The sequence below is a fragment of the Salvelinus namaycush genome, chromosome 13, assembly GCF_016432855.1.
Source record: "Salvelinus namaycush isolate Seneca chromosome 13, SaNama_1.0, whole genome shotgun sequence".
Classification (NCBI taxonomy): domain Eukaryota; kingdom Metazoa; phylum Chordata; class Actinopteri; order Salmoniformes; family Salmonidae; genus Salvelinus; species Salvelinus namaycush.
Window position 1 is genome coordinate 16,353,810 of NC_052319.1, and position 23,612 is coordinate 16,377,421.

General features: G+C 41.0%; 1 protein-coding gene across 1 annotated transcript in view; it reads left to right on the forward strand.

Moving 5' to 3' along the window:
* The first annotated feature begins 10,048 nt into the window (after positions 1-10,048).
* Positions 10,049-23,612, forward strand: part of LOC120058288 (SH3 domain-binding protein 4-like) — a 61,207-nt gene continuing 47,643 nt past the window's right edge. The window contains exon 1 of the mRNA XM_039006836.1: positions 10,049-10,162. The gene's annotated coding sequence lies outside the window, so the exon portion shown is untranslated. The remainder of the gene's footprint in view (positions 10,163-23,612) is intronic.

Consider the following 23,612-nt stretch of genomic DNA (forward strand, 5'->3'; position numbering starts at 1 on the left):
ATTTATTTTTTTAAATGTACCATTCCATTCCGCTCCAGTATTGCCACGAGCCCGTTTTCCCCAATTAAGGTGCAGCCAACCTCCTGTGATGTGAGACAATATATACACAGGAAAGTATAATTAAATCAACTTTCAAAGCACTGGTAGTGCATTCGGATTTCTATCACCTGAAGCATGCGCAGAACCATGTAAACACATGTACGAGCTTGGCAAGTAAACACGTAGTTGTACTTTCCTGTGCATATCAGTTTCCTTAAACTGTTTAACGACACTCTGAACCTCCACAGGCTGTGTGGCATCCACTGCAATATCTTCAGCTCCACTCGCTCCTTCAGCTACTTCTCGTGCCTCCGTGTAGGAGACCTGCTGTATGTCCCTGACCCTTACCACTTCAAACTTCATTACCCTAAACGGGCACTCAGGGGAATTGGGAATGTGATTTCCAGCACAATTGCAACACCGTACATCCTCAGATTCTTCAACAGCATTCCAGCATAATTGTTAGTGAATCGTACTTTAACCAAAAACCATTTACAACTTTACCCCTTTTTGTTCCATTTTCCTTTATTACCGCCTTCCACTGCTTTTCAGTATATTTGCTCAACACTCCTCAAATTCAAGTTTGTCCATCCACCTTCCATATTCATCCAAACTGTCATCCTTCTCGTCCTCTCGTTGTATCTAGCTAGCTTCTCCATTCCGTCTACCAACCTTGCTGTCTTGACACTTCTCTTTGTGATCTTCGCCCCATTAATTATTAAGCAAATGCAGAGCTTTTGTATGGGGACCAATGAGAGAGTGTTGAATTTATTTAAGATAAAAATGTATTGCAATTTCAATACGTGAGGCTTATTTGATCTAATAGAAGTTTAATTATGCTTAGGTTGTTACGAGTGTACTGATGTAAGTGTGATGTGCGTTGGCCCAGAACAGAGCAGCACGGCTGGCCTGTACACAGAGGGCGAATATCAATAACATGCATGTCAATCTATCCTGGCTCAAAGTAGAGGAGAGATTTACTGCATCACAACTTGTCTTTGTGAGAGGTATTGACATGTTTAAAGCACCAAAGTGTCTGTTCAAACAGGTAACACAGCTCAGACCCCCATATATACCCCACAAGACATGACACCAGGGGTTTCCCAGAGACTGTAGAGCCATAACTACATTGAACTCTATCCACATCAAGTATTATATATGTAGATGCAGTAGCATAATCCACTAGCCCAGGATTCCTGGTTGTAAGGAGTGTATTTTAGATGAGTTCGACAGTGAAGGAGGGGAACAGATGTGTACGGTGCATAATTTGAAGTTTGGGCTGGGCCAATATATTTTGCTACAAGTACACAGAAGTTTATTTTCTTGTAAATACGTTTTTATTTTGTCTTAAACATATGAATGCAGTCGTCAGTCTGGAAATCATCTTTCCTCCTGTGCCTGCCTAGCCCAAGATATACTGCTAAAGGGAGTCAGATGAACTCTTGTATACTATGTTCATGTCTCTGCGTCCAGAAATTTGCAAAGACTGTAAGTCTTTTGGTACAGCCACCCAAAGACTTCCAGTATTTGTGCTATGCTAGCGCTAACGCTAATTACATTGGCTCGCGAAACTACCTCTAACTTCCATCATACTGGACGCAGGGACATAAAAATGGTATCCACAAATTCATAAGACTCTAGGGAAGGATTCACTGACAAAATAACTTCTCCATTAACGTCCAAAGACTAGAGGTAAACTGGCACTGGCAGCCAAAACAGCCAAATACTCCATGTAAACGTGAATCGATTCTCAATTGCAATACGGTTCTAGTAACATAAACCCATCTACTTTCATCACATCAAAATAATTTTAGAAATGCAAATATACAGTACACTGTTTTAACACAGTTGCAGCTGACAGTATTTTTCTGTTATAAGTCCTTCTTCCGTTACACACAGGTTAGGGTTGCAAAGGGAGGGTAGGCCTAGTTCGAAGTTTACCAGCAAACTACCAGAATTTTGGTAACTTTCAAGTTTTGGGGGGAATTATATCACATGACACAGGTGTCTGTAATTATCTCTGGCCCTCTGTGTGGCCTTATCCATAGGGATGTGTATAGATCGCAACATTGTTTCTGTCCCATTATGGTGTCTATGAGCGTACGAGCAGCACTATTGAGGCCATCTCAATTTTGAAGTAGTCAATTTTCTTCATCTACAACATAAATGGGTTTGTCAACAAACTGAAAGGATGCATACTGCCACCTGGAGTGTGTTGTTTGAACAGGTATAAAGCCAAGGTTGGCAATTTACTGCCACCTGTAGTTGTGGAATATTTGCTCACAAGTATAACCCTGTGGCTGATTTCTCGTTAGGGCAAAAGTCCATCCTCCGTCCTCTTTCCTCCGTGACCTGGAAACCGATAAGTGGTCGAGTGGTCGAGGAGTGTGTCAATTTGTTAGTAGGCAAACGGAAGACGGTCCTACCCTCCTCGATAGCCTCCTTTTGGCAAAGAAGCACAATTGTATCCTACCTCGGTTGTTTTGATATCTGCCACACCTCCTTTGAATCAGCTGTATTGTCGGAGGAGAAAACCATGCACACACTTATAAACAATATGCTACTTCTATAAAATGTTGTGCACAACTAACTTAATGTGTTTTTATCACTTTACACATTTATTTTGTGATCCACTCCTGTAAACGTCATTTGATGACGCACGAGTGGAGAAGGAGCTTCTCATTTCATACAAGCGTACTTTCTTCCACATTCACACTCCTCGCTGCCTCTCTACCTTTGACCCTGGATAGAATTATGTGATCCTTCCTTAACCCATAGGAAGTCCCACCCAGTTAACTACTTCAAAATGGTGAAAGTCCTCAAGGGCCCTACCGATGCTAAAACGGGCTTTTGGGCACTAGACTCCTCTATACATCTCCTCTATACATGTAAAATATATCAAATCAAATAAGATGATTTTAAAATAAAAAATTGAATGACATAGTTGTAAAACATTATCCTAAAAATAAACCTTAAACTTGGTGGATACCATTGGTGCTTATTATGAGGGCTTCAGCATGAAATATCATTATATATATTTTTTTATACACTTTTACTTATTTTATCATCTCAATATGTCATTGTTGTAAATATTTTGTCCCCAAAATGGTGGCAGTTTTGAAAAAAGTAAGTAGTTGGAAGAAGTTTGGGGAAATCATTTCATTGTTGATTAGGGGGCAGTCCTTCCCTGAGCAATACATTAAGCACAAGCACAGCCTACATTGCGAACAAATATATATATTTTAGTGTGTGTGTGTGTGTGTGTTATCTGATGGAATTACTTTCAATTATGTTGTAATGTCACATACGTTTACATTGACATTTTCGTCATTTAGTAGTGTACTTTTTCATATATACACAAGTGAAATCAAATTGTTTTTCACATGCGCCAAATACAACTGGTGTAGACTTTACTGTTAAATGATTGCTTACGAGCCCTTCCCTGCGATGTAGAGTTTTAAATTAATCATAAAAATAAAATAGTAACACAGGAATAAAATAAACAAGAATGGAGCTATGTATAGAGAGGACAAGTACCACATCAATGTGCAGAGCAGTTGTGGGAAAAGTACCCAATTGTCATACTTGAGTAAAAGGAAAGATAACTTACTGTCACGACTGCCGCCGAAGTCGGTCCCTCTCCTTGTTCTGGCGGTGTTTGGCGGTCGACGTCACCGGTCTTCTAGCCATCGCTGATCCACCTTTCATTTTCCATTTGTTTTGTCTTTGTTTTCTACACACCTGGTTTTATTCCCCAATGACATGTTCATGTATTTAACCCTCTGTTTCCCCCATGTTTTTGTGCGTGATTGTTTCTTTTTTTTTGAATATTTTATTTTTGCATTTTCCAATTAACAACATTCAAGACAAACGTGAAAAGATATTAGACAACAATAGGACAAAGTGACAGTGACAGATGAGCGTAACAAAGAAAGAAAAAATAAAACAAATTATAATTATATATACAAACATACAATAAAAAAAAATTATAATGAGACATTGGATCATATGGTCACCTGCTGTAGGCTACATATTATACATTACGTGTGAAACATTATATAAGGATAATATAGAGATTCATTCAATGTGATGTGGGGGGAGATTCTCCATATAGTCAATAAAAGGTTGCCAAATTCTGTAAAATGTATTTAACTTATTCCTCAAGCGGTAAGTAATTTTCTCCAGTGGGATACAACTATTAACTTCTGATAGCCACATTGCAACTGGCAGGGGGAATCCAATTTCCATTTCAAGGCGATACATTTCTTGGCAATCGCTAGCAATATTTCTGTTAGCTTTATAGTATGGCTTTGCCTAAGATTGGTGTTAGTAAAGTTGCCCAGTAGACAGACCTCCGGGTCTAAAGGGAATGCAACCCCATGAATTGAGGATATGGTATCGCATACCCCCTGCCAGAAACCGTGTAGTTTTGAACACTGCCAAGTGGAATGGAGGAATGTTCCTTCATCTGAGCCACATCTAAAACATAGGGAGGAGATATCAGGGTTGAACTTGTGCAGTCTAGATGGGGTGATATAGAGCTGATGGAGGAAATTCAACTGGATCAGTCTGTATCTGGAGTTCAATGTGGATGTAACACCATCCCTGCATAGGTCACTCCATAGACCCTCATCAAGATCAATACCCAGATCTTTTTCCCATCTAAGTCGGGGTTTATCTAGCCCAGGCAGTGTTAGTCCTGACATAAGAGCATCGTAAACACGGGAAATGGTCTTGAACAGTGGTTGGTCTGCGTGGCAGAGTTGTTCAATAGGTGACATCTTAGGTAGGTTCCATTGTCCCTTGAGAGACACCCTAATAAAGTTTCGTAGTTGTAGGTAGCTAAAGAAGTCCCTGTTAGGCAAGTGGTATTTCTGTTTCAGCTGATCAAAAGACATAAGAACTCCCTCCTCGTAACAATGTTCCAGAAGAGTGATCCCCTTATCAGACCATGGTCTAAAGTTACTATTCTGGAAAAACATAGGAATCAATCTATTGTTCCATAAAGGGGTTTTAGTGGAAAGTAATCCCCCTCGTCCGAACAGCTCATGCAGTTTGCACCATGCCAGGACAGAATGTATGATTAAAGGGTTGTCTGTGATGGTTTTTATAGATTTTCTGTCCCATTTGTAAAACAATTCTGCCCCAGTGTCATCATTTACCTCAAGCTTTTCAATGTTCAACCATGAGGGAGAGGGACCCTTGTCAAACCTCTGAGCCAGAAACCTAGACTGTGCTGCCCAGTAGTACATTCTAAAATTGGGGAGGTTTAAGCCCCCTTGACTGTAATCCAGGGTCAGTTTATCCAGGCCAACCCTAGGGGTTTTGCCGTGCCAGATAAACCGTCTGGTCATCTTGTCGAGAGAGGAAAAGAATGCTGCGGGAACAGGGATAGGGAGAGATTGAAACCGATATAAAAATCTGGGCAGGACATTCATTTTAATTACATTGATTCTACCCAGTAGAGTGAGAGGTAGGTCCATCCATTTACAAAGGTCACCCTCCACCTTTTGCAACAAACTGGCCAGATTGAGTTTATAGAGGTTGTTCAGGTTACCATCCACCATTATGCCCAAATATGTGAAGCCCATAGGCGACCATCTAAAAGGAAACTTGTGCTTGATGGTATGATGGTCAAAGACAGACAACGGTAAGATTTCGCTTTTATCTAAATTGACCTTATATCCAGAGAAAGAACTATAACACTGTAGTAGGATCTGCAAGTGAGAGAGGGAGTGTTCTGGGTTTGTTAGAAATAAGATAAGGTCGTCCGCAAAGAGTGATAATTTATATGTATGGGGGCCCACCTCAAAGCCATGTATGTCAGGGCACGTTCTAATAGCCTCAGCCAACGGTTCGATGGCGAGGGCAAAGAGGTGGGGGCTAATTGGGCAACCTTGTCTGTTCCCCCTATAGAGAGGGAAAGAGGAGGAAGTAATCCCATTGGTAGCAATCCTAGCTTTAGGAGATTTGTAGAGTGATTTTATCAAATTTACAAACACGGTACCTAAACCAAACTTTTCCAAGACGCGAAAGAGGTATGGCCATTCAACCCTATCAAAGGCCTTTTCAGCGTCGAGGGAGACTGCGACACTAGGTATTTTGTTTTTGTTAGCAAGGTGAATTATATCAAAGAACCTTCTGAGATTATTGGAGGACAATCTATTAATTATGAAGCCAGTCTGATCTGGGTTGACCAACAGGGGAAGACATGACTCCAGTCTCTTAGATAGCATCTTGGTGACCAGTTTACAATCTGTGTTAAGGAGACAGATTGGTCTATATGAGGCGCACGGATATTACTACGTCTGCTCTGGTTCTCCATCTGATCTACCTTGTTTTTGAGGTAGGCATTGTCCTTTTGCAGTTGTATCAAGACCTGGTCATGTCGAGCGATGGTGTCTTCAACTGTGCTAATGCGCAACTCTGCCTCAGTCGTTCTCAAAAGGAGATCATTCATGGAGGATTTCAGGTCGTCAATGGAAGAATGGAGTTCAGCCGTTTTCTTATCGATTTTCATAGAAAGACCTTTGTTACCATCCTGAATTTCCCGGAGGAGAGTAGCCAGCATGTCGGCAGGCTCGCAAGAGGCCGAGAGCAACAGTCTGGAACTGTCGTTTGAGTTATGAGGGCTAATGCTAATCTTGCTAGCTGTAGCGTTATCGTTATCTTGGTTATCAACGACGTTTTGGTCGTCCTTCTTGCCTCTCGGTCGGAGGTCCATGGCTCTTTGGGAAGGTAAGTACTTGACAATTTATCAGCCGATGTTAGAATATTGTTTCAACGTTGTTGTTTAGGTAATAATAGAATAACTTTGAAGAGCTCGGTTTGTCAACGTCTGCTCAGCTCCGCGGCATCACGTGCTCCCCTGCGTGATTGTTTCTATGTTCATTCGGTACGTTATGGCTGGTTTTCGACGGGTGCTGTTTTCACCCGTGCGTAATTGATTACCGTTTATTGTTGGTCAAGTCTATTGTTACCTTGTGCCTTTATTTTGAGTAAAGTACGTTGCTCACTCATTCTGCTCTCCTGCGCCTGACTTCATGCACCAGCTACACCCACCTTCTGACACTTACTCATTACTCAAGTAAAAGTGAAAGTCACCCAGTAAAATACTACTTGAGTAAAAGTCTAAAAGTATTTGATTTTAAATATACTTAAGTATCAAAAGTAAATGTAATTTCAAAAATATACTTAAGTATCAAAAGTGAAAGTATAAATCATAAAGAAATCCTTAAATATGGCAAACCAGACGACACGATTTTCTTGTTTTTTAAATTTACGGATAGTCAGGGGCACACTCCAACAATCAGACATAATTTACAAATGAATTGTATTTAGTGAGTGCCAAATCAGAGGAGGTAGGGATGACCAGGGATGTTCTCTTGATAAGTGTGTGATTTGGACCACTTTCCTGTCCTGTTAAGCATTCAAAATGTAACGAGTACTTTTGGGTGTGTCACGGCCGTCGTATGAAGAGGACCAAAGCGCAACGTGTACAAATTCCTTTTTATTAGGATGACGCCGACAAAAACAATAAACAATACAAAAATGACCGTGAAGCTTAAGGCTATAGAGCCACAAACAAAGACAACTTCCCACCCTGAAAGGAGGGAAAGGGCTACCTAAGTACGGTTCCCAATCAGAGACAACAATAGACAGCTGTCCCTGATTGAGAACCATACCCGGCCAAAACATAGAAATACAAAATCATAGAAAACAAAAACATAGAATGCCCACCCCAAATCACACCCTGACCAAACCAAAATAGAGACATAAAAAGGCTCTCTAAGGTCAGGGCGTGACAGGGTGTCAGGGAAAATGTATGGAGTAAAAAGTACATTATTTTATTTAGTAATGTAGTGGAGTAAAAGTAAAAGTTGTCAAAAATAGAAATAGTAAAGTAAATCAATCAATCAATCAAGTTTATTTTATATAGCCCTTCGTACATCAGCTAATATCTCGAAGTGCTGTACAGAAACCCAGCCTAAAACCCCAAACAGCTAGTAATGCAGGTGTAGAAGCACGGTGGCTAGGAAAAACTCCCTAGAAAAGCCAAAACCTAGGAAGAAACCTAGAGAGGAACCAGGCTATGAGGGGTGGCCAGTCCTCTTCTGGCTGGTAAAGTAAAGTACAGTAAAGTAAAGTACAGATACCCCAAAAAACTACTTAAGTAGTACTTTAAAGTATTTTTACTTAAGTATTTTACACCACTGGTGCAGAGCTACATAATATTTGAAGTAGATACTGTATGTACATGAAGGCAGGGTAAAGTGGCTGCGCATCAGGATAGATAATAATAAGAGTAAAATAAAGAACAGAGTAGCAGCAGAAAATTATGAGTGTAAAAGTGTGTGAGTGTGCGTGTGTAATGTGTATGAATGTGTGTTTGTGTTTTGTCGGTATGCGTATGTGTATAATGAATGTGTGTGGGAGTGTCAATGTAGTGTGTGTGAATGATTGTGTATATGGTGTGTATACATAGTCTATTGATTGTGCGTAGGGTCAGTGCAAGATCGAGTCAGTGCAGACAGATTGAGTACCATTAATTGACTATTTAGCAGTCTGGCTATTTGCAGTCTTATGGCTTGGGGGTAGAAGCTGTCTAGGAGCCTGTTGGTCTGAGAGTCGATGCTCCGGTACCCCCTGTATATAGCCTCGCTATTGTTATTTTACTGGTGCTCTTTAATTATTTGTTACTTTTATTTTTTATTTTTTTATAGATATTTTTCTTCACTGCATTGTTGGTTAAGGGCTTGTAAGTAAGCATTTCACTGTAAGGTGAAATGTTGTATTTGTTGTACCTGTTGTATTTGGCGCATGTGACAAATAAAATTGTATTTGATTTGATTTGTTCAGAGAATACTGGATGAATCAGGCCTTCGTGGTCGAATTTCTGCAAAGAAACCACTACTAAACGACACCAATAAGAAGAAGAGACTTACTTGAGCCAAGAAACAGGAGCAATGGACATTAGACCGGTGGAAATCTGTCCTTTTTGAGACTCAGAGTAGGTCAACAGATGATCTCCGCATGTGTGATTCCCACCTTGAAGCATGGAGGAGGAGGTGTGATGGTGTGGGGCTGGTTTGCTGGTGATACTGTCTGTGATTTATTTAGAATTCAAGGCATTCTGCAGCAATACGCTATCCCATCTGGTTAGCTTTTAGTGGGACTATAATTTGTTTTTCAACAGGACAATGACCCAACACACCTCCAGGCTGAGTAAGTGCTGTTTGACCAAGAAAGAGAGTGGTTTGGGATGAGTTGGACAGCAGAGTGAAGGAAAAGCATCCAACAAGTGCTCAGCATATGTGGGAACTCCTTCAAGACTGTTGGAAAAGCATTCCAGGTGAAGCTGGTTAAGAGAATGCCAAGATTGTGCAAAGGTGTCTAATTTGAAGAATCTCAAATCTAAAATATATTTAGATTTTTTTCACACTTTTTTGGTTACTACGTGATTCCATATGTGCTTTTTAATAGTTTGATGTCCTCACTAGTATTCTACAATGTAGAAAATAGTAAAAATAAAGAAAAAACTGGTACTGTACATATTACATCGACTAACCTGTACCCCACCATGTATATAGCTTCGTTATTGTTATTTTATTATTGCTCTTTTATTTTTTACTTTAGTTTATTTAGTAAATATTTTTCATTGTAAATAAGCATTTCACGGTAAGGTCTACAACTGTTGTATTCGACGTATGTAACAAATAACATTTGATTTGATTTCACACATTTGATTTTCACATCAGTTTGAGAACTCTGCGTATTGACCTTACGTATCTGTTATGCGGTATTTTCAAGCAAGGTTGTAGTATGGTGAGAATGAGAATAGTAGGCCAGCCTATTATCATATTTCTTCTTTATACTAAAGCCAAGACAGTGAAAAGTTCTCACTCCTAATGACATCGTTTCCATATGAAACTCCTCAGATCCTCGACCCTCCCTCTCGCCATGACGTCACCTGGGTCCTGCTCTCGCTCTCTCTTCCCATCGCGAAGTCATTCGCCAAAGACTGTGGACTCACACTAGGCTACAACTGGATAATCGGAGCTCGCAAAACTACGCCCATTTGATGCATTTATTTCAATGGACTTATTCACAGGACTTTTGCCAGGTGAGCTAAGATTGTAAAGTTCTTACATGTTTTCAAATGTTAAACGTATTCTCTCATCCAAACAGAAGTGCTCACGTCGACAAAACCGTTTGCATCATCTAGGTGCGTTCCCGTAATTTATGCCGCGTTCAAAACAACACGGAACTGGAAATTATCTGACTTCAATGTGTTCAAGACAACAGGGAACTCTCGAAAAAACGATACCGATTGGGAAAAAATCGTGTTGAACGGTCATCCAACTCGAAATTCCAAGTTTGAAACTCGGACATCTTTCTAGTGCAACGACTTTCCGACCTGTCTTGAAAGTACAATTAGATTCAGGTTATTACCACATTCTATGAATAACTTTAGATAAATTCAGATTGTGGACCATATAGTTGTAATGCTCTATCAATGGGAATTGTTGTCGTTTTTAATGCTTGGACATTTTTAGGAGCTGTGTTCGGTGAGGGGTAATGCCGCGTTCATAGCTAGTCGGGAACTAGAAAACTCGGTTATTTGAGACTTTCTAACTGGTTGTAGTTATACACGTGCCGCGTTCAACCAGTTATCGAGTGTGAAATGTCCGAGTTACCTAGCTCCGACTATCACATGAACGCAGCATTATTCCCAGAGCAGCCACTTTACTGCGCAAAGGTGGGTGGGCTTTTCTGTCTTTGCGGTCCTAATTTGTAACAATTTATGACTAGCTCTAGCTACATTGTTGCTTATTTTGTTTTTACCAGGACATGCATCCTATACGTTACTAATACAATGTCTGTCTACCACCGCTCAAGTTTAGCTCCCATCAGTTAGAAAACCAGTTTTGCCTTCTTGAGTAGAATTGACTCCACTCAGCATCACCTATTGAACACAACTTACAATGTTTTATGAGTGGTGCATATGCAACATTGATGTAGCTTAATCAAGTCTCTCCCCGCCATGTAAAGTTGGTATAACGGCACTGGGCTTGCATGCGTGACATTCGTTTGCAATTGCCATGGTTTCAAACAATCCAACTCACCCAGATTAAGAGTTTGAACCATGAAGCAGTGATTTTATGTTGTGTGGATATGGTGCGCTTTCTGCTGTTCATGTTACATTTTCCCAAATTGCATTCAATTTCCTTTGTGAGTCACTGAGTTCTATTCTAAAACCTTGATAGCAGAGAAAGCTTCATTGGTCAGAATGTTAATGTGTGCATTGGATGCTAAGAGGGAAATCTCACAACCTTTTTAAACAGCAAGCCTATTTATCTGTTCGTTCCTCTATGCTCTTTTGCCAGTGGTGGAAAAAGTACCCAATTGTCATACTTGCGTAAAAGTAAAGATACCTTAATAGAAAACGACTCAAGTAAAAGTGAAAGGAACCCAGTAAAATACTACTTGAGTAAAAGTCTAAAAGTATTTCGTTTTGAATATACTTAAGTATTAAAAGTAGAAGTATAAATCGTTTCCAATTCCTTATATTAAGCAAAACAGATGGCACAATTAAACAATATATATATTAATATTTACGGATAGCCAGGGGCACACTCCAACACTCAGACATAATTTATAAAGGAAGCTTGTGTTTAGTGAGTACGCCAGAGGCAGTAGGGATGACCAGGGATGTTCTCTTGATACAGTGCATTCGTAAAGTATTCAGACCCCTTGACCTTTTCCACATTTTGTTACGTTACAGCCTTATTCTAAAAAAATATGAAATAGTTTCCCCCCCTTCATCAATCCACACACAATACCTCATAATGACAAAGCAAAAACTGTTTTTTTTTATAAATGTATGCAAATGTATACAAATACTAAACATAAATATCACATTTACATAAGTATTCAGACCATTTACTCAGGACTTTGTTGAAGCACCTTTGGCAGCGATTGGCACACCTCTGCAGATCCTCTCAAGCTCTGTCAGGTTGGATAGGGAGCATCGCTGCACAGCTATTTTCAGCTCTCTCCAGAGATGTTCGATCGGGTTCAAGTCCAGGCTCTGGCTGGGCCACTCAAGGACCTTCAGAGACTTGTCCCAAAGCCACTCCTGCGTTGTTTTAGCTGTGTGCTTAGGGTCGTTGTCCTGTCGGACGCTGAACCTTCGTCCCAGTCTGAGGTCCTGAGCGTTCTGGAGCAGGTTTTCATCAAGGATCTCTGTACTTCGCGCCGTTCATCTTTCCCTCGATCCTGACTAGTATCGCAGTCCCTGCTGCTGAAAAACATCCCCACAGCATTATGCTGCCACCACCATGCTTCACAATAGGGCTGGTGCCAGGTGACACTTGGCATTCAGGCCAAAGAGTTCAATCTTGGTTTCATCAGACCAGAGACTCTTGTTTCTCATGGTCTGAGAGTCCTTCACGTGCGTTTTGTCTACACAATCTCTACTGCACTCCACACTGCCTTTCCCACCTGGACAAAAGGAACACCTATGTGAGAATGCTGTTCATTGACTACAGCTCAGCGTTCAACACCATAGTGCCCACAAAGCTCATCACTAAGCTAAGGACCCTGGGACTAAACACGTCCCTCTGCAGCTGGTTCCGGAACTTCCTGATTGGCCGCCCCCAGGTGGTAAGGGTAGGCAACAACACATTTGCCACGTTGATCCTCAACACGGGGTCTCCTCAGGGGTGCGTACTTAGTCTCCTCCTGTACTCCCTATTCACCCACGACTGCATGACCAAGCACGACTCCAATTCCATCATTTAAGTTTGCTGACAACACAACAGAGGTAGGCCTGATCACTGACAACGATGAGACAGCCTATATGGAGGAGGTCAGAGACCTGGCAGTGTGGTGCCAGGACAACAACTTCTCCCTCAACGTGAGCAAGACAAAGGAGATGATTGTGGATTACAGGAAAAGGAGGACCGAACATGCCCTCATTCACATCGATGGGGCTGTAGTGAAGCGGGTCGAGAGTTTCAAGTTCCTTGGTGTCCATATCATCAACAAACTAACAAACTATCATGGTCCAAACACACCAAGAAAATCATGAAAGGGGCACGACAATGCCTTTTCCTCCTCGAGACTGAAAGGATTTGACATTGGTCCTCAGATCCTCAAACATTTCCAGAGCTGCACAATCAAGAGCATTGTGACTGGTTGCATCACCGCCTGGTATGGCAACTGCTCGGCATCCGATCGTAAGGTGCTACAGAGGGTAGTGCCTACAGCCCAGTACATAATTGGGGCCAAGCTTCTTGCCATCCAGGACCTATATACTAGGCATGTCAGAGGAAGGTCCAAAAAAATTGTCAAAGACTCCAGTCACCCTAGTCATATGTAACAGTTTAACTTTAGTCTGTCCCCTCGCCCCAACCCGGTCGCGAACCAGGGACCCTCTGCACACATCAACAACAGTCACCCACGAAGCATCGTTACCCATCGCTCCACAAAAGCCGCAGCCCTTGCAGAGCAAGGGGAACCACTACTTCAAGGTCTCAGAGCAAGTGACGTCACCGATTGAAAGGCTATTAGCGCGCACCACCGCTAACTAGCTAGCCATTTCACATCCGTTACACATAGACTGTTCTCTCTGCTACCGCACGGCAAGTGGTATCGGAGTGCCAAGTCTTGGTCCAAAAGGCTCCTTAACAGCTTCTACCCCCAAGACATAAGACTGCTGAACATTAATGAAATGGCCACCCGGACTATTTGAATTGACCCCCCCCATTTGTTTTTACATTGCTGCTACTCACTGTTTATTATCTATGCATAGTCACTTTACCCCTACCTACATGTACAAATTACCTCGACTAACATCTACCCCTGCACATTGACTTGGTACCGGTACCGCTGTATATATCCTCATTGATGTTATTTTATTGTGGTATTATTTTTGACTTTAGTTTATTTAGTAAATATTTTCTTAACTGCATTATTGGTTAAGTGCTTGTAAGTAAGCATTTCACGGTAAGGTCTACAGCTATTGTATTCGGTGCATGTGACAAATTCAATTTGATTTGATTTTGGCAAACTCCAAGCGGGCAGTCGTGCCTTTTACTGAGGAGTGGCTTCCGTCTGGTCTCTCTACCATAAATGCCTGATTGGTGGAGTGCTGCAGAGATGGTTGTCTTTCTGGACCATGCAGAGATGGTTGTCTTTCTCCACAGAGGAACTCTGGAGCTCTGTCGGATTGACCATCGGGTTCTTGGTCAAATAAACAAAAAATGTATTGGTCACATACACATGGTTAGCAGATGTTAATGCGAGTGTAGCGAAATGCTTATGCCACTAGTTCTGACAGTGAAGTAATTTAACAAATTCACAACGACTACCTTATACACACAAATGTAAAGGGATGAATAAGAATATGTACATATAAATATATGATTGAGCGATGGCCGTGCAGCATAGGCAAGATGCAGTAGATGGTATAGAATACAGTATATACATATGAGATGAGTAATGTAGGATATGTAAACATCATTAAAGTGGCGTTATTTAAAGTGACTAGTGATACCTTTATTAAATCCATTTATTAAAGTGGCCAGAGATTCGAGTCTGTATGTTGGCAGCAGCCTCATGGCTGTTTAACAGTCTGATGGCCTTGAGATAGGAGCTGTTTTTCACTCTCGGTCCCAGCTTTGATGCACCTGTACTGACCTCGCCTTCTGGATGATAGCAGGGTGAACAGGCAGTGGCTCGGGTGGTTGTTGTCCTTGATGATCTTTTTTGGCCTTCCTGTGACATCGGGTGTTGTAGGTGTCCTGGAGGGCAGGTAATTTGCCCCTGGTGATGCGCTGTGCAGACCGCACTACCCTCTGGAGAGCCTTGCGGTTGAGGGCGGTGCAGTTGCTGTACCAGGCCGTGATACAGCCCGACAGGATGCTCTCGATTGTGCATCTGTAAAAGTGTTTTAGGTGACAAGCCAAATTTCTTCAGCCTCCTGAGGTTGAAGAGGCACTGTTGCACCTTCTTCACCATGCTGTCTGTGTGGGTGGACCATTTCAGTTTGTCCGTGATGTGTACGCCGAGGAACTTATAACTTTCCACCTTCTCAACTATTGTCCTGTCGGGGCGATAGTAATTTAGTTCACCTCCCTTCACCAAGGCCCTTCTCCCCCGATTGCTCAGTTTGGCCAGGGGGCCTGCTCTAGGAAGAGTCTTGGTGGTTCCAAACTTCTTCAATTTAAGAATGGGGACCTTCTATGCTGCACTTTGTCATTATGGGGTATTGTGTGTAGATTAATTTTGGACAAAAAATATTTTATTCATTTTAGAATAAGGCTGTAACGTAACAAAATGTGGAACAGGTCAAGGGGTCTGAGTACTTTCTGAATGCAGTGTAAGTGTGTGAATTAGACAATTATCCTGTCCTGCTAAGCATTCAAAATGTAGTAAGTACTTTTGGGTGTCAGGGAAAATATATGTAGTGAAAAGTACAATATTTTCTTTAGGAATGTAGTGAAGTAAAAGTTGTCACAAATATAAATAGTAAACTACTTAAGTCGTACTTTCAAGTTTTTTTTACTTAAGTACTTTGCACCTCTGTCTTTTGGTCTCTCCTCACTGAGCAAGGCTACAATTGAAGGTGCTACATGTTCAATCGGACGTCTGCATTGTCCGCATTTACGGCGATATGACCTCTGCAGAAGTCATTCATACTTCTTGACCTTCGCCGAGCAGCGCAGAGCTGTTGTGAAAGAAGTTGTCATGGAAATTGGTTTGTGTTCGTACAGGACCTCCCGCCCTCACCTATGGTTAACCAATCATTTCACTGCGGAGCTATATGGAGCCCTCCGCATTGTTATAACATTTGAGAGGCTCACAGCCATGTGGTACAGAGCTCAATTTGGCCTCTGCGTGCCTTGCTTCAAATATCCATATGGTGCCTCCGACCACATTTTGGATCAAGCAAAAATTGGCTCTTACTGTGCTTCTAAACAAGGTATGGTGTGATTCTGCAAACTGGGGTAGATGTTGTCCATTCGTAGATGCTAATAACCTTTGGTGACTATTGACGATAGTATCTTCTGGTCAGGGGAGTTTTGTTAAGAGCCCTGACACTGTCGGTATGGTTTTGGAAACGTAAGGAATTTATCTTCCATATCAGCAAGAAATTAAAAAAGGTAAAATTACTTCACATCTTTTTATAGAGTTCCCACAGAGCCATATTTCCATGTTACAGGGCTTGTTAATGGAAAACAGACGGAAGACAGAGTCGACTATCTGTGCAAATTAGTTATCTGCGTTTCCGAACACCTGTGTGTAAATGGAAGACTGACGCCACAAACGTGTTGTCACTGAAAAATACTGCCGCTGCATCTGTGTTAAAAGCTGGTTAAAACCATGTACAGCAGTGGAGGCTGCTGAGGGAATGGCATCAAACACATGGAAACCATGTGTTTGATGTATTTGATTCCATTCCACTTATTCTGCTCCAGCCATTACCACGAGCCCGTCCTCCCCAATTAAGGTGCCAGCAACCTCCTGTGGTGTACAGTAAGTATATATTTTGCATTTGTGATTTTATTTTAATGTGATATGAAAATAGAGGGCTCTATGTTTCTAGAACCGTACCGCAATTGAGAATCGATTCACGTTTGGATGGAGTATTTAGCTGTTTTGGCTGCCAGAGCCAATTCGCTTCTAAACAGAACATGTATGGTTCTTGGACTATAAGGAGTAACGTTAGCCTCCTTTAGTCCATTATTGGGTTAGGGTAGGCGTAACATGGTAAACAAAAATATGGTACACTCAAATGAGTATGTGTTACATTTGGTATGGTATGTATTAATTTGTGGATGTTCATCATTCATTTCGTGTGATATGTTACGAATTACAATTCGTATGATATGTTACAAATTCCAATTTGTTGTGGCTAATGTTAGCTAGGTGGCTAATGTTAGCTAGGCTAGGAGATAGGGGTAAAGCTTAGGATAAGGAGTTGGGTTAAGGTTATTGGAAGGGTTAGCTAACATGCTATGTAGCTGCAAAGAAGCTAAAAAGTAGTTAACACCCACCCATCCAACCCCACCAACCACCATCATTAGTTTTTTGCCTTAAGTAACCTTCTGTCTTATATAACCATACCAAACAAAACATATACAAATTTGAGTGTCCCGGGTTTTCGATAATACATATCTGCATTAGAGGGACACCTTGGAGAATAATAATCAGTGTGGATAATTCATTTGCCAGGCCTACAGCAATCTAAAATGCTTGCCTTTTCCCATCATAATGTTAGTCACCTTCAAGCTTTATAATTGGAACAAAATCTCTACAAAACTAGTTTACACAGCAGTTTCTTCAAATGACCATTTATAGATAAATAACTTACAACTTTGTGCAACGGGTCCTGTGTGGCTCAGTTGGTAGAGCAGAGCCCTTATAATGCCAGGGTTGTGTGTTCAAGTCCCACAGGTGACCAGTATGGAAATGTATGCACTCACTGCTGTAAAAACATGACTGTAAATTACTAATATGTTGGTAACACTTTACTTGACACCCAGTGTCATAACACATTATGACAGTCATAATATGTCATGACTGTTATATATTTAGACCTTTTGTGACATATATTGCGTTAATTTGTTGCTGGTTAAGACAAATTATATTTTTCCCGGCAAAGAACTTTCCTTTCGTTTGAAAGTTTTTCTTAAATCCTTTGTTGTTGTAATGAATTATTTACAGCCATGTTTTTTTCATCGTATTTTAAATAGCTTGTATAAAATACACCTTATGACACTGTCAGGAAGAATTATGACCATCATAATCACATAAGCCAGATAGGCCTATCATGTACATGCCCTTATATCAGTCATCAGTCTAAAAGAGGGTGTCTTGTCCTGCTCCTGAAATCTGCTCCTGCATTCATCCCAGTCATCAACAAAAGAGCATTGGGTAGGTGCATGTCTGACATCACTGTGTGCGCAATTACAATGATAATTGAATATGGTTAATAATACAAAAATTAGATAACAAACATACTGTTGACAGGTAGGCTATGTTGTAATGGAACGTTTTTCCCTGTGTGGTAGGTTTTGAGGTTTTTGACACTCTTGTGTCATAACCAGCCATAAAATAACGCAATATATGTCAAAACAGGTCTAAATATAAAGCACTCCCAATTGAAATGGTTTGGGATGAGTTGGACCGCAGAGGGAAGAGGGAAGGAGGGAAGGAAAAGCAGCCAACAAGTGCTCAGCATATGTGGGAACTCCTTCAAGACTGTTGGAAAAATCATTCCAGGTGAAGCTGGTTGAGAGAATGTCAAGAGTGTGCAAAGCTGTCATCAAGGCAAAGGGTGGCTACTTTGAAGAATCTCAAATATAAAATATATTTAGATTTTTTCAACACTTTTTTGGTTAATACGTGATTCCATATGTGTTATTTCATAGTTTTGATGTCTTAACTATTATTCTACAATGTAGAAATAGTTAAAATAAATAAAAACCGTTGAATGAGTAGGTGTGTCCAAACTTTTGACTGGTACTGTATGTGTCATGACAGTGGTAAGATCATATTATAACAGGTTATGTTTGATATGACATGGTTATGACTGTGTCATAACGTGTTATGGCATTGGGTGTCAAGTAAAGATATCTGAAGACATGTATCAGTCAACAGACAGACATATTAATATCAATGGAGGCTCCTCGCAGGAGGAAGTGGAGGACCATCCTACTCAGTAATTTAAATATATTCACGTCACCAAATAACTGGTTAAAACACTGTTTTGCAGTGAAGGCCTCCAGAAGCCTCCTCTAGGGTAGCACCATGGTGAAGCCAGGACAGCTATTTTCTTCCTCTGGGATACATTGACTTCATTTTTTAAAACCTTTATTTAACTAGGCAAGCCAGTTAAGAATAAATTCTTATTTACAATTACGGCCTAGGAACAGTGGGTTAACTGCCTTGTTCATGGGCAGAACGACAGATTTTTAACTTGTCAGCTCGGGGATTCAACCTAGCAACCTTTCGGTTACAGGCCCAACGCTCTAACCACTAGGCTACCTGGCACCCCAATGCAAAACCTAGGAGACTGACTCATGGTTCTCACCCCCTTCCATAGACTTACACAATAAATATGATGCGTTCCAGAGGACGTCCACCAATCTATTCAATCTCTTGCAGTATGAACTGACATGTTGTCCAGCCAATCAAAGGATTGGAGAATAAATCTACTGCTGAAAGGAAAAGCTAAAGCTAGCTAGCACTACAGTGCATACAGTGTGGTGAGTAGTTGACTCAGAGAGAGAAAGACAATAGTTCAAAAGTTTTAAACAAAGTAATTTCTTAAATAATGAAATTTGTCGAGTGGTTGAAAAACGAGATTTAATGACTCCAACCTAAGTGTATGTAAACTTCCGACTTCACCTGTATATCCACAGTAAAATGAGTCCTATATTGACGTAACCTGAAAGTCCGCTCAGCAAGGAAGAAGCCACTGCTCCAAAACCACCATAAAAAAGCCAGAATACGGTTTTCAACTGCACATGGGGACAAAGATCGTACTTTTTGGAGAAATGTCAACTGTATATTGTCTAAATATGCAGCCATTGTCAATGGTAGAGGATGTCTGCTTCAAAACCCTAATGACATACAGTTGAAGTCGGAAGTTTACATACACTTGGAGTCATTAAAACTCGTTTTTCAACCACTCCACAAATTTCTTGTTAACAAACTATAGTTTTGGCAAGTCGGTTGGACATCTACTTTGTGCATGACACAAGTAATTTTTCCAACAATTGCTTACAGACAGATTATATAACTTATAATTCACTGTATCACAATTCCAGTGGGTCAGAAGTTTATATTCAATAAGTTGTCTGTGCCTTTAAACAGCTTGGAAAATTCCAGAAAATTATGTCATGGCTTTAGAAGCTTCTGATAGGCTAATTGCCATCATTTGAGTCAATTGGAGGTGTAGTTGTGGATGTATATCAAGGCCTACCTTCAAACGCAGTGCCTCTTTGCTTAACATCATGGGAAAATCAAAAGAAATCAGCCAAGACCTCAGAAAAAAAATGGTAGACTTCCACAAGTCTGGTTCATCCTTGGGAGCAATTTCCAAATGCCTGAAGGTACCACGTTCATCGGTACAAACAATAGTACGCAAGTATAAACACCATGGAACCACGCAGCCGTCATACCGCTCAGGAAGGAGACGCGTTCTGTCTCCGAGAGATGAACGTACTTTGGTGTGAAAAGTGCAAATCAATCCCGGAACAACAGCAAAGGACCTTGTGAAGATGCTGGAGGAAACAGGTACTAAAGTATCTATATCCACAGTAAAACAGGTCCTATATCGACATAAACTGAAAGTCCGCTCAGCAAGGAAGAAGCCACTGCTCCAAAACCGCCATAAAAAAGCCAGACTACGGTTTGCAACTGCACATGGGGTCAAAGATCGTACTTTTTGGAGAAATGTCCTCTGGTCTGATGAAACAAAAATATAACTGCTTGGCCATAATGACCATCGTTATGTTTGGAGGAAAAAGGGGGAGGCTTGCAAGCCAAAGAACACCATTCCAACCGTGAGGCACCAGGGTCGCAGCATCATGTTGTGGCGGTGCTTTGCTGCAGGAGGGACTGGTGCACTTCACAAAATAGATGGCATCATGAGGGAGGAAAATTATGCGGATATATTGAAGCAACATCTCAAGACATCAGTCAAGAAGTTATAGCTTGGTCGCAAATGGGTCTTCCAGATGGACAATGACCCCAAGCATACTTCGAAAGTTGTGGCAAAATGGCTTAAGGACAACAAAGTCAAGGTATTGGAGTGGCCATCACAAAGCCCTGACCTCAATCCTATAGAACATTTGTGGGCAGATCTGAAAAAGCGTGTGCGAGCAAGGAGGCCTACAAACCTGTCTCAGTTACACCAGCTCTGTCAGGAGGAATGGGCCAAAATTCACCCAACTTATTGTGGGAAGCTTGTGGAAGGCTACCCGAAAAGTTTGACCCAAGTTAAACAATTTAAAGGCAATGCTACCAAATCCTAATTGAGTGTATGTGAACTTCTGACCCACTGCGAATGTGATGAAAGAAATAAAAGCTGAAATAAATCGTTCTCTCTACTATTATTCTGACATTTCACATTGTTAAAATAAAGTGGTGATCCTAACTGACCTAAGACAGGGATTTTTTACGAGGATTAAATGTCAGGAATTGTGAAATACTGAGTTTAAATATATTTGGCTACGGTGTATGTAAACTTCTGACTTCAACTTTAGGCCTAAAGGCAGAGACAATAAGAAGACACAGTGGTAGAATAAATTCAACCACACCTTTGTTACATCACAAAACTGGAGAGCAGCATTTGTCCGGTGAAGTCCACAAAGCATATTGCATGTAACAAACAGTTACTTGACCTACATCATGGTCACGCAATTTCCTGTTTCCGACATTGTCGGACCACTAAACAACTATTGATTTAGAACCACATTGAGTTACCGCAAGTCACAAAGAAAACAGGAACTGTGTCAATTATTCCAGCACCATTTCAACTTCAACATTTCAACATCATCAAATCACCAATGCTTTGTCTAATACAGTGATATACCAAAATGTACCAAAAGCTATTTAGTCCAATCAACATTAGCTAAATATGATGTGGCTCTCCATGGTTCTGATTATGTGTGTGCACATTCAAGCAAGTAGAAAAAACATGTTGACTCACCCCACTTGTAGAGAAATGCCAATGCCATCCTCTTTCATTTTGACGAAAAGGTCTATCACTCTGTCATATAGTACATGCTTTTATTTTGTTTTGTCCTAGGCTACCTGGCTAAAATGCTTGCTCACTAGCCTAACTTCCTTTCTACATATAGCTACATATTGAACTTCCATCCTCTCAGGCCAGGGGCACAATGTATGAATTAATGGTTGGATCAGAATTGCCATAATAATTGCTATAATCATTGGCCAGTAGAGAATTAAGTAAAACCACAAGTCCCAATCCCTATTTCCATCCATTGCTAATTACAGAAAGGGACAATTTTAGATAGCTGGCTAGCCAACGGAGGACAACAACACAACGAGATGCAACAATTCAAGTTGTTTCTGTCAATGACGTATGTTCTCAATGCGATTTGATAGGAGTGATGCCAAATCCAAACTGGATTCCCTTGAAACCTTTTTTGGTGCGCCAGGACCATTCACAGTTGAGTTCACTCAGTTTAGCTCAACGCTGATTGGCTATTTATTTAATACTTTTTTTAACAAGAGAGGCCAGATGCTCACTGGCTTCCCTTGCATTCAACGCTACGGTCGGCAACAATGTCATACACTTTTGGACCAGACAGCATCACATAGATGGCCTACAGAGACAGAGGGGCTCTGTTTCACTCACTTGGGTGCTTTCTCTGGTGACGTACATTCAGCCTCTTGCGAATTTAAGGAAAATTATGAAACACAGAGAGACGAAAGATACATTATTTCATATATTTATTTTTGCTTGGTCAATTATTTGGGGTAGCCTGGCTTCCCTTGGCATCCATGAATACACGCCACTGGGAATATGAAAGACTGTAATGGAAATAAGGCCATGCTCATTAACAAAATTGTCCTCCCTAATCTTAAATGGCACTGACCGCCACTGATTGATACACGATATCAATGGCAACATAGTGCAACCAATAATGAGTAGATGAGGACGTTTGTTCTGTATGACATTTGAAATTGTAATCTGGTGATACCATTTAATTTCTGATGGATGGAATTTATCTCCATCTCCCATCTCCCATCTTCAGCCTACTGTCTGATGTTCTGTTCAGGTCATCTGTTTAATGCCAAAGTCTCTGCCCAAGCATAACTTATTTTTCCTTCTCTCAGTTCGCTCTTGAGTGAAATCTGGATTTAAATGGAGTTCATTGTGTGAATGAATGTGCATGTGATTCCAGATAATATGCTCCCACAGTGAGAACGTGCCACAGTCTCTTGGTGTACGTTAGTGCTGAGCCGAGAGTCCAGTTGGTTAGTTACATGCATGCATTACAACATAGAGGGCACACTGGCACAATTGGCATGAGACAGTGCAGCTGCGTTGGCCCCAGGGCACCCTGGCACTCTGACACATTGGACTATAGCCAATTATTACCAGGTGTGACTCATGCTAGAGGTTAGGTTGGCTCATTCTGTATCGTGGGTTTTAAGTGGACGTGTTCTCCCAAGTGTTGAACAGTTTTAATCAACATTGATTGCTGAAGAGGGAGCAGACCAACCTTCCCTGTAGCTTCTGTTTTTTATTTGTTCCAATATTTTGAATGCCCATCTCCACAGGGATTTATAAACTATATTAACTGGAGAACTTTTTCTCTCCGCTTTATTTGTGTAGCCTCTGAAATTCTGGGTCTTTGTGCACAAACAGAGTGTTATCAACCTGGAACATGCAGAGCGGGTTGTTGAAAGTGAGATTAGGAAGAGAAACCAGAGGATACATTTTCCCTTTCATTCCAATGTTTCTATACCGTTTGTCATACTCCATGCATGGCAAGACTGGCGTTGTGATGAGAAGTCCACTGACA